We start from the raw sequence: 10745 nt of genomic DNA, 5'->3' as shown, positions 1-10745 counted from the left end.
ATTTTTAAGTGTGGTGGTTGTAAGAGTTTTATAATACTTTTTCATTCGATGTAATTTATCTTGGATTCACAGAAAAAATCTATATTTGATCTTTAAATTAAAGGGTATAAAAATTATTTGTTTGTTTTTTTTCTCATTTCCGTAAATTGCAATATTTTTCTATATATATATATATATGATAAGAAATAAGAATAGAAAAAATTTTGGGGTCCAGTTGAAAATTTGGTGTTTTTCATGAGTGCTTGTAACAAATACAATTTACTAGCTAGATATACGTTGTATTCTCTGTACGATACTCGTATTTTTTTTAAAAAGGAAAATATTTTTGAAAATTAAAAAAACTTTTTTCTTAAAATTAAATTAAAAATATAAATTTGGTTTTACAAAAGCTTCAAATACAAAATGGAAATAAATTTTTAATTCAATTAAAAACCAATTGCGTGACCAATTAAATTGAAAACGAGTTCATCGCCTCAATCTATGAGGAGAAGAATTTCTGTTCTGTGATCAGTAAAAAGTTTCTCTTAAATTTTAAGTAAATTACAAGCTTTAAGTAATGTAATTAAGCATAGTATAAGGTTATTTTACTCAAATTAAGTATCTACACTAGTCCAGTCAAGGAAAGTCTTTGAATTTCGGTTCGATTTCTAATTGAATTACAAATGGTACCAAAATGGTATATGAATTCGAAGTATGTTGCTTTTTGTATCACAATAATTTTCTTAATGAAAGTTTTCACTTTTTCCAAATATAAGAAATACAGCATTTTGTTGTTGAAAAACCCTTGGACCTGGACATGATTGGAATCATAATGCTGAGGTCATCCAATTTTTCCCTCTCGGAGGTATAGTTTTTAAAAGAAATTTGATGTATTTTCAAAAAGTCTTAGGTATCAAGTACAAATATCTGAAATTTCTGTTCTTTCTGAATTGAAAACAAAAAACAATTTTTCAACAAAAAAAGGCACACCTAGATCTAAATTATCTAGAATATGGAAAAACTAGAGGTTAATGAATAATGTTCACTTTCTTTGTTGGTTATGTGCTGTCCAAATCAGATTTTTTTTTAATTAATTAAAAAAATAAATATCTAGAGTTTCACTTTCACACATAATTAAAATTTTCTTGAAACTAAATTAAAAAAGTTTATTAAAGTAAATGAGCTTTAAAACTTTACTTATTTTTTGAACTAATTTCATTATTCTTTTTATGATTTGTTTAAGTCTTTTATAACAAAATTTTAAAGCTTTTAAGCAAAGAAAGTTTTTAATTATAAAAAATAATTTTAATATTTAAGCAGCATAATGAAAAATAATTACAAATTTAAGGATAAAAATTATTACGTCATAAAGAAGAGCAAAATTTCATGCATCCTTTTTTTTATACGTATTTAAAGAATATGTTGAAATTTACAAAATAAAAGAAAGTTTTACTTTTTGTGTTACTAAAATTAATATGCTGAAAAATTTTACTATTTCATTTACCCAAAAAGTAATCAGATGTTGTCAGCTGATAACAGCAATGTATATTTCCTAGATTAATGAAAGTGATCCAGAAGATTATAAAAATGTGTTTTAAGCACTTCTTTACAATTTTAATGACACTAGCAAACTGTTAGTTAACATTTCTAGGAAAATGAAAATTTGGCTCTTAGTTGTGTGTCGCTTTGTCTCATTCGAAAGGTTCGCCGACAAATCGACAGACAAACAGACCAAGAGGCCGATATTTGTTTTAAGATTGTTTATTTACGCCTCCCTACTATGGAGAAATGTGTTTCAACCGAAAACTTGCCATCCAAAATTCAACTGTAAGGCAAACACTTCACTAATTCGAATGCTTAACCTTTACGCATGATTGATATTCCAAAAATACTTTACTAAATTCATTTCATTTAGTTTCCAGTTTTCAATTTATTTATTTTTTTAAATTAAAGTCATAAAACAAAAACGTTATGTTTTTTGTGTTTTCATTTAATCAACCAAAAAAAAAAAGGAAACCCAAACATGATCTAGACTTGTTTTTCATTTTATTTTCAATTCAAATAGTTTTTATTGATACATCAATCATAAAAAAAAAATAAGCACAAAAAAAAAACATTGTAACAACTCCTGAAAGTATGCTAGAAAAAATTCATTTCTCTTTTTTTATCACTTTAATTCGGAAAAACATAAAAATGTCGCGTATTTTATTTTTCTTTTTATTTTTTAGAATTTTTTTCAATTGATAACGCTAAAAATTGAAAATTGTTAAAAAGTGCAAAGTAATAAAATTCTAAGCTAAAAAAATATAGAAAATAAAGTTAAATAGAATTTGTAATATCAACTCTGAGGTAGTGTTCGAATAATACGAACCAAAAAATTTTAAAATATAATTTAAAATTGTCCGTTTCCGAAAGTCACCGGTCATATGAGTGACTTTAAATAGCTTGCAGCAACGAGATCTTCATATATCTTTCGATCTATCGCCCCATGAACCAAATCTACACCAGATTAATTTCTAATATTACGCATCCAAGATATCTGCTTGCGTCCAACACATCTCCTATCTTCGATCTTTCCTTGAGTGATTAGTTGGAGTAGATTATATTTAGGGCCGCGCATCTAATGTTCAAACTAAGATAATTTTCTGCGTATTATACTCTGGAGTAATTCCCTATTCGTCTTCGTTATCCTGGCAAGTGCTTCATCTGTTATTTTATTCACCCAGAAGTTACTATAATAGGTAATCTCAAAGTTATTATATTCGATTATTCCAACACATTTTTACATAATAGTATACGGAACAAAGTAGGAAAAAAAACAAATGATTAAAATAGTGGAGCATAACACTATTTAATAGCATTTGACATCCAAAGAAATATTTTTATACAGACTTGAAGTTCTTACAAAAGAAATCAACAAATTTATAACACCATTCAAACATATACGAATGGAAAAAGTATGAAAAAAGAAAACGCAGCATACACAGGATATTAATTTCATTTTATATCTCTTTTCCATTTACACTCTTCTATAAATACGCGTTTTCAAACGACCTCCATATACTATATGATTTGACAAGATAAGCGAATTTCATGTGATTCAAAATAAAACAAGTGAATGAGTACTGTAATAAATAAAATAAAATTTGGGGGTAAAATTTTTGGATATGAACAATTTCGTTTAACAGCTTAACACGTTTTTTTAATAAAAGCATACAAGTAAATTGAATTATATTTCTGTTAATCATGGGAATACCAAATAAAATGGAATATATAAACAGGGAAATACCAAAACTTTTACATGGATTGAATGAATGGAAAGGAATATTAAGCCCTTTTGGGTTATGGTGTTTTAATTATTGTTATAAAAATAGATATATTAGAAAAATTTTTGTATATGTAATTTATTTATGAAAATTGAACATAATCGTAATTCCAGTCCAAGAAAAGATACATACGATTGAAAAAGCACACATACGATATTGAAAATTATAAAAAAAATTGTTCGCTCTTTAAAAATTATAAATTTTACTCTCATATAGTATGTGAATTTCCTCAACTTAGATTTTTTACTTCTATATTCTACTTACCTTTCAATAAGTTTATGTTGTTATATAATGAAATTTATAGAATTTGAAATGTTGTAATTGTAATAACTGTTATACGAAATGATTTTCCAAATTTAATCTGCTATATTTTAATTTTTTATATGAAATGATATATGGGTTAACTCTTTAAAAATATCAAATTATTAGTGTTAAATATTGTAACTGTAAATACATTCAGGAGTATACTCATATTTTTAATTTGTTTATGTATGAATTCTTGATTGTATAATAAGCATTGTCATCTAAAATTTAAGCCTGAATAAAAAGATTTATTAAAATTTTACGAATATTTTGTTCCATCAAAATGCCTATAAATATTTTAAAAAAATCTTTGTCTTCATACAAATTTGAAGATGAGGATGCAAATTTGAACAAAGCGATGGAAGCTTATTTCAAAAAAAGAATAATCGAAATTATAAAAGTCTTCTAAAAAAATCATAAAACACTAACGATCAAGACAAAACTCTTACCGTTTATAATTTTCATATGCGATCCCCTAAAAGTATGCAAATTTTACAAAAATTTTTTATGCGTTCTATTCGAAACGTTAAAATGTTTATAACAAAATTTCAATATTTTTTCAATTGTTCTTTCTTTTTTTTTCTACTCTAAGCATTGTATATGTATAAAAGGATATAAAATTTACTGACAAAAATTTTCCTCTTTTTTGTGTTATAAAACTTTTTTTTTTATATTATTTTCCCTTTTCTATTCGATTTTTATAACATCGATGATGTCTTTATCCCGTTTTGTTTATTATTATCTTTTGAACAAAAGGAATTCCAAAACAAAACAAAAGGATCAAACTCATAAAAATGAAACAAAAATTGCGTATATAAAATTGTTACAACAAAAAATATATTGCATATTTTGGAAAAAGCTTGTATACCATGTTACGTGAGTGTGTTCTTTTTATATATGCAGAATTCTTATAGCATATTTTTTATAGGATAGAGCTGCCGCCTATATTTAAGGGAAGACAAAAATTTATTTGATTATAAATAATCTGAAAATTTAAAATAGGTTCTTTCCCAATAAATTTTCAATTTGTATTTTGAAGTTACTCTAGAAATGTTTCAAATTTTCATATTTTTATTGATAATCTCAAACTAACAAACTGGATCATTAAAACCTCTGTGCTACCTTCAGATCAAAATCAAATAAACTCGTTGCTCAGCTTTTTATTTTGCTAAAACTTTTGAATTATACCACAAAAATTTTGTTATAAAATTGCCGTACTTTAAAATTAATATTAAATATTTCCAAAAATATCAATTAACACATAAGAAATTTTATATTTATAAGACGTATGTTATATAATGATATTGTTTATAAACTAACCAAAATTATACGTATACATGAACTATTCCATTCTGTTGGGGCAAGTATAAAATATGGAATAACAATTGATTTAAAATTTTTAAATTAGTTCAAAATTTTAAATCAGAAGGGGTTTGAAATCGAATCAAATTTAACTAGGGGCTATTTTTAAATACTAAAATATAATCAAAAAGCAAAGGTACCCTTCAAAATTTTATCGGCTGCAAAAAAAAAACTTCTTCTTAAACTAATTATATAAATGGAGGTGCACGAAAAAAAAAACGAAACTTCAGAGCAACACTTCAACTGAATTCAAATATGCTTTATTTAACATTTGATTCATAAATAACACTTCGAGAATTTAAATATGCTGTCAACACAACTTTCTTTTTTGTTTCCCTATACAAAACTTTTAAAATTGTTAAATTTCAAAGTACATACTGCTTAATTATGTTTTAACAAAAATTGCAGTTTTTAAATTTTTAAGTGCATTTTTTCATCTTAATTTTGCTAACTAATCTTTGCATTTTTTCCACCTTCTACCACTCTTTGCTGCGTCCAAGAAGCATTCTTAGCTTCATTAATTTGAAAATATATATTTTTTCAATTTCCTTTCGAATTTATTAAAAATTTTATGATAATATATTCAATAACAAGTAAATCATTTAATGATTCGAAAAGAAATATATGCAGTGGAAGGAAAAAAAATTTAATCATTAAAAATCTAAAATATAAAAATATTAGTTATCCGAAACAAAATCTAGTTTCATAATTCTAAAAAAACTACGCTAGATTTTTCAATCAGAATGAAATTCCATTTAACTCTCTAAAACTCTATACAAACATAGAAAATTTCTAAGCCAATTAAATTTCAAAAATAAAGGACAATTTATACAAATAAATAATAAAAATGGATGGTATCCTTGAATTTAACGTGTCTACATAACACATATTTAGTACATACATACAAATTTGTATACGTATATAATATTATAATAATTCTAATCATGAAAAGTTATGACTTAGGTTTGTAACAAATAAAATACGGAAAAAAAGTATATAAAAAACAAAAAGAAAACAAAAGCAAAAAAAAAAATTTATGTTTTGATTTTACCAAAATATTAAAATAACTTTTTAGTTGATCCCCTATAAATATGCTTTATAAAATTGATAATATTATTTTAAGAACGCAAAGAAAACGATATTGTTATTCATGAGAGTTGAAGAACAGATAATGATAACTGTAGAAAAGATAATTTAAAATGTATATACTTTAATATATATATGTACATTTATATGTATATATATGAGATGAAAAAGGATTCATTATGGGGTTCGAGTTTCTTAAAAAGAATTCAAGAATAAAAGAATAATTGATGAGATTGATACATTTCGAAAATGATTGTATTATAAAAAATAACTTGTGTATAGTGAAAGAGTAAAATAATTGAGAAGAGAAGAGAATAATGAGAAAAATAATATTATTGATTTCAATGATATTATTTATTCTTTATTTTCTTTGCTCTTACATAAATACAATGTGTTTTCAATTATCAAATTTTTTTTTCTATTAAATTTTTCATTTGGGAGAAATTTTTATTCTTTAGTTCATGTGTATATGCTATTCACAATATAAATAGTAAAAATATCGTGAACATTTTAATAATATTGATAATATATACAACTGTTAACATAGTGTAATGTTAAATTATGACGGTAATTTTTCAAATAAAAAGGAATATATAATTAGAGAAAATGTATACAATAATTATTTTACATTAAAAAAACTTTCGTACAAGGAGATAAATTAAAAGTTATGTTTAAGGAGATATTTTATTCTTGTTTCTCTTCTTCTTGCTGAATTATTGGTTGATGGTGATTCTTGGAATCACTATATGTATTGTATTTATATATTCATTTCTGTATTTAATAGTCAAAACGTGATTCGTTTGAATTAAAATTTAATATTTTATTTTTCGTGTTTTTATACCCTGCACTTCGTGAAGGGTATATTAACTTTGGTATGGAGTTTGTAACTACTTGAAGGAGTCATCTGCGGTATGGACATATATATATATTCTTGCTCAGCGTAAAATTCTGCGTCGATTTAGACATGTCAAAAACGAATAATGCAATCGACACCAAACTTTCACAAGTTGCTTCTTTTGTGCCAAGGACGAACCCTATTGTTATTGGACCAATTCCGACAACGGGTTCGGGTAGCTGCCATACAACTCAAAGAGTTTATTTTAAATATTTCAAAAACTAATAAAGGTACAAATATAAAATTTTGTATACATGTGTCCAATTATATTCTACATATGCTCTAAAAATTTTAATGAGATAGCTGCATCGGTTCGGGTGGCTGCCATACAACTCCAAAAGCAAATTTTTTATATTCGGCAAAATAATAAAGTCAGATTCTTGAAACTTGGCAGTCGTGTGTCCAATTATAGGTCAAAGATAGTTTTTGAAGTTTTGGAGGAATTGCTTGGCAGGTTCGGGTACCTGCCATACAACTCCAAAAGCTAATTTTAAATATTTGGAAAAATAATAAAGTCAAATTCATGAAACTTGGCAGTTGTGTCTCCAATTATAGGTTAAAGATATTTCTGAAGTTTTGGTGGAATTGCTTGACAGGTTCGAGTAGCTCCCGTACAAGTCCAAAAGCTTATTTTAAATATTTGGAAAAGTAATAACGTTAGATTCATGAAACTTGGCAGTTGTGTGTCCAATTATAGATCAGATATATTAGCGAAGTTTTAGTGGAATTGCTTGGCAGGTTTAGATACCTGCCATACAACTCCAAAAGCTAATTTTAAATATTTGGAAAAATAATAAAGTCAGATTCATGAAACTTATTAGTTGTATGTTCAGTTATAGGTCAGACATATCCGTGAAGTTTCTATAGAATGATTTCACAGGTTTGAGTAATTGCTATACAACAACGAAAGGTGCAGGGTATAATTCAATCGGTTCATACCGGTTCATACTGAAACGTTTTTACTTGTTTGTATAATGTGTTGATTATATTTATTTTAAGAACGCGCTTTCATTCCAATTAATTAAAACAATTTACGTTTTTTGAAACAAAATAAAAAAATACATTTTCATCTTAATTACAAGTGAAAAGTTTCTGCAATCTTAAACACAAGATTTAAAAAAAAAAATTTATTCATTTAAATTAATGTGTTTAATATTAAAAAAATAAATTAAATTTAATTATAGATTTTTTAAAATAGCAAAATTATATAAAAAAAAATTGATTCTTTGATATTATCAAATAAAAATAAATTAATTGAAATTTTTAATAAATTTACCTTGCCATTTGTAATAGTAAGAAATAATAGTCTGAGATAAAGACTTAAGTATATTATGTTTTATGTCGGACTGTCCGTCCGACATAAAACGGACATTAACGGACGGACAGTCCGTTCCAATTAACACTCAAAAACTAATTCAGCTAACCACGACAAATTTTTACAAATAATTTATATCAGTACCCTATTTACATTGGATATAATCGAGGCAGTGGTTCGAGCAGTTGTCCTAAAACTGCAAAAGTTATTTGGCTAGATCTCAGAAAATATAGAACTTACAGTATTGAAATTTCGCACAAGTAAATGTTTTATTATTTAATTACATTTAATAAAAATAGCTGAAAATCCTTGATGGTTAATAGTAGCTGCCATACAACTTCTACTTCGTTATAATATATTCGTTATAATATAGCCACTTCGTTATAATATATTACTGAAGCTATTGAAATTGCATTGCTTAAATCTGGAGTACGTGTAAAACAGTGAGGCACGTGCGGGCTGTAACAGAGTGAACACGGTCAACCCTATATACCTATTCTCGTTTTAATATTTACTTTTTAATAATTTTAATTTTTTGATATTAATTCACAAAACTTGTGATTCTATAATTAAAAACAGAACATATAGCAGCACGACAATTCTTCTTATATAATAATTTTGAATTAAGAATAAATTAAATTTATTTTTATGTGTACAGTAGGAAAATTAATTGAGCAGTTAAGTATCTCAAAAGAATTATTTTTTAAAATTAAATTTAATTGAATATTACGTGTACGTCAATTATAATCTAGATATTTGAGTTATGCGTAGCATTTAAGAATTTACATTAATTATAGAATATAAAATATGTGTCAGGTATGGAGCACATTTTGTAGAGAAAAATTTCAGGAATCCCCAATAAAACGAAAAAATATGCTAAATAAATAATTCCTGATTTAATTTTGATAGGGTATTTTATATCCTAATAATTGTACAATTATTTTCGCTATCCCCTGATTTGAGTTAAGAGAAGTTTTGATTCCCATATTGCAATTTAAGGGTTTGTTAAATTAAATAAAATTATTTTAACGATGCCATTAATTATTGATTCGATTTTAAACAGTTTTTCAGCATTAGCACACTGTTATGGCTTTTATAACACCATTATAAAATATAAAACTAGCTTATTCGCAAGCAACTATTCTGATGCAAGAACAAAATTTCTTAATACAAATATAAAAATTTCAAATTAAATGCAGAATTTTAAAGCTGTCATTCTGTCAGTCAAATTATATTTAATTTTTCATTTTCTTTAATTATAAAATCCTGACTCTCATATTTTTTTTAATCTTAAATATCAATCACAATAATTCACATAAAATCCTTTCACGCCAAAGAAAGCTCAATCTTTAAAAATATTTTCTTAAATTCAAAATTCTTTTAAAAAAAATCGCCATTTTAAGATTTACAATGGCTCGTTAATAATTCTTATATAAATAGTGTTGTTATTAATAAATATAACTGTTTTCTATTTTAAATAAAAAAAGCTCCCAATCCATTAATAATTTTATTTTATACACCTATATACAATAATTATGTAAGTATGTATATATTAAAAATCCAAATTAAAATTATTCAAAAGAATAAATTTTAAAATGAAAATCCTTCACATTATAAAACTTTTGTTTATAATTAATTTTCTTTTCAAAGTTTTCCATTTCAACAAAAAAAAAAAAAACGTTTATTGTAGTATTTTGGAAAAATAATTTTTTGTATTTGAAATTTTCTGATGAAAGGACAAAAAAAGAATTATTTTAAATGGAAAACTTTATTTTCAAATTAATATTTGATTTTCATTCGAATGAAAATTCTTTGTATTGGAAATTTTTTCCCAGATCCTTTTCATAATTTAACGCTTCGTTTATTGATTACAAATTTTACTAGAATACGTTGAGTTGCTGTCTAATACCTGGAATAAATTCTAAATATTTAAAAATTTGTAGATTCATTAACTTTAATTTAAATTTTCTTTTTTAATTTTAATAAGCTTTATAGTATAAACTTTACCCTTTGTGTAATTACTTTCTATCTAAATTCATGAGAATTATTTTAAAATTTAATAATTTAAAATCAGAATCTAAAATACATCTTGGAAAGTTTTACTTCTAAAATATTATTAATGAGTAATTAGGTAAATACAGAGTGTTCAAGACTTAATGGACCGACAAAGTAAGGTGAATAACTTCGAACGACAAAGAACACTGAGCGATATTTTACTTTTTGGGCCCCCGTTCTCGTGTTATAGATACTCAAAGTTTGAATTTTTAAAAATCGTTTAATGTTCACATTTTTAGTGATAACTCGGGATATAATATTATGTATGACAGGTAAAGTTTACATTGTTTATGCTCATTAAATTCCCCTTCTAGCGGTATTTTTCTCATAACTCGAGAAGGTATTTTTTGTTCGTATGTAGTCATTTTACCATTCTGCTTCGGAAACTCCTTCGATTCTCGGAAACCCTGTACATAATTTTACA

The sequence above is a fragment of the Condylostylus longicornis genome, unplaced genomic scaffold, assembly GCF_029603195.1.
Source record: "Condylostylus longicornis isolate FDR11 unplaced genomic scaffold, ASM2960319v2 ptg000085l, whole genome shotgun sequence".
Classification (NCBI taxonomy): domain Eukaryota; kingdom Metazoa; phylum Arthropoda; class Insecta; order Diptera; family Dolichopodidae; genus Condylostylus; species Condylostylus longicornis.
This window is presented reverse-complemented; position numbering follows the sequence as displayed.